The sequence below is a fragment of the Penaeus monodon genome, chromosome 10 (genome assembly GCF_015228065.2).
Source record: "Penaeus monodon isolate SGIC_2016 chromosome 10, NSTDA_Pmon_1, whole genome shotgun sequence".
Classification (NCBI taxonomy): domain Eukaryota; kingdom Metazoa; phylum Arthropoda; class Malacostraca; order Decapoda; family Penaeidae; genus Penaeus; species Penaeus monodon.
The window spans coordinates 14,682,452-14,684,951 of NC_051395.1; positions in this window are offsets into that span (position 1 = coordinate 14,682,452).

Below are 2,500 nucleotides of genomic sequence, written 5' to 3' on the forward strand. Positions count from 1 at the left end.
GACCAGGACTCGAACGTAGGTAATTCCGGGTATGAAACCGGCGGCCAGTACTAAACCAACCGTACCACACGACCCACTAAGAGTGTGTAACTAGGATCTTACTAGCTCCATAGACATATATATATATATATATATATATATATATATATATATATATATATATATATATATATATATATAAAGTGCCAACAATATGATGATAAAGACTTCTAGTTTTGATAAGGAATGAGAGAGTACTAACCGGGGCTGTTTTCCTCATTACGATGATTTAGTCGAAGAAATTGCAGCTTAAAACTCCAGACCTTGCTTCTTGAATTAGAATAAACATTCGAGTGTCGAGGAATAAAGCTCAGTGATGGATGGGATTGATTTCATGCCAATATCTTATTTCAGTGCAAGTGGTGCTTCACTTCTTTTTTGTTTGCATTTTGCATGTTTGTTTGATTTCATGTTTCATACACCCAGAAAATGAAACATTGTGGAATTTTATAGAATGGCGTGTAATATAGATGACGATAGAATAACCAAGCGATAGTTCATCTTACACACTGTCATTGAACTATTGCGGTTTAGAGTTGCATTTACATTGGCCGTAGAGATAGTGACTAATCCAACTGTAAATGAACAATGGCATTACTAAAGTATGATCACTCGTATGATTAGAGTCGTTCTGTTCATTCTTGGGCGAAGATCTCAAATGTCTTGGAACAATACACCATGAACAAAGAAGGGCCGCAGAGCTGGAGGGTCAGCGCGTATGTACGTGTATAAATGTTTACATATGTACGTTTATATAGAATATTGATAATAATAATAATAATAATGAGAAAGAAAGAGAGAAAGAGATGATTTGGTTAAAAAATCATCGATGACTTGGTTAAAAAAGACTTTGATAAGTGTAAAAGACTTTAGACAATTTACATTTCAAATGCATATATTCATGCCAGTTTAAAGATTTTGAAATAATTAATTTTGTTACTTCTTCTAATACACACTCCTTAATACATATTTGGGGGTAATGGATGCATTATTCGTTTATTTCTATGTAAAATCATGTATTTAGTCTTTTTGATGTTAAAAGTTAGTTTGTAGCAAGCCAGCATGATACCTGTGCAAGTTCACTGTTCAATGTGTTAATGAGGGTTGTGAGATTATGATGGCTGGTGAATAGGGTGGAGGCATCGGCATATAAGAGGAAATTGAGTTTTGGGTTGAGTAGACAATATCATTAATGTATAATATGAAAAGTAATGGGCCTACAATTGAACCTTGCGGAATACCGCATAAGGTTTTACATTGTGATGAAAAGTTATTATTCAATTTTACACTCTGCATACGACTAGTTATATAGCTTTTAAAGCATTTAAGTGTTGTGTTACGGACCCCATAGTGATCAAGTTTATTGAAAAGAATCGTATGGTCCACCGTACTGAAAGCCTTGCTTAGGTCTAAAAAAAAAACACGCTGATTGTAAACTTGTTTTCGTCAAAAGCTATCAACACGACGTCGACGAAGTTTTGTAAGGCAGTTTCTGTGGATCTTAAAGGGCGAAATCCACCCTGCCATGTAGAAAGAATATTGTTTTGGTTTAAATATTCCACTAACTGCGTGTAAGCAACCTTTTCAAAAATCTTGTTTAAGAAATTTAAGACTGATATCGGTCGATAGTTATTTAAGTCTGCATCATCTCCAGATTTATAAATTGGTCTCACGACAGCAATATTCAAGGTGCCAGGGAATACTCCAAGTGTTTGTGATCCATTACAGAGTGATGTAATTATTGGTGAAAGAGTATTAGAGGTAGCTTTAATTATTTTCCCGGGTAATTCATCGTAGCCTGGAGCACTGTCGGTGAGAGAAATAATTATATTTTGTATCTCTGTAATGGTAACGTGTCAGAAACTAAACGTTTCATACATACCCATGGGAAGGTAAGACGAGAATAAGGTTTCTGGTGGGGTAATTTTAGCAGAGAGTGAGGGAATTGCTCGGGACAGAGAGATGTTGAGGCGAGGTAATTGTCGTCTCTGGTTTTCCAGAAATGGTAACGGCAATCCGTGAGGATATACTGGAACGATCTATCGTCGCATAGAGAAAGAAAAGCATGTAAAATATATAAATAATGTGCATAATGTTGTCATCCATCTCATCTGGCAAAATCTTGGGCAAAAGAGATACATCGAACGAAGCTATCCACAATTCTATTAAATCTTAATTTCGGATTTGCCCAAAAAATTCTGATATTCCGAGACTACATAAGAATTCATCGACAGGGGTCCCTATGCCAATATTGCCAAATGAAATGAAGCGAACTGAAAAAATGAGACTGGGAAAAATACATAATTAACCCATTCTACTCTATGGGTCCGTGATGGGCGCTCGTGATAGTGCCCTTAAAGGTATCTAATTATCACGAAATCACATGATCGCCTGGGATTTAACCCAGAACATGCAAGCGACTTCCGTGAAGGTGAGAAGGGCATGATTAACAAGTGAACAA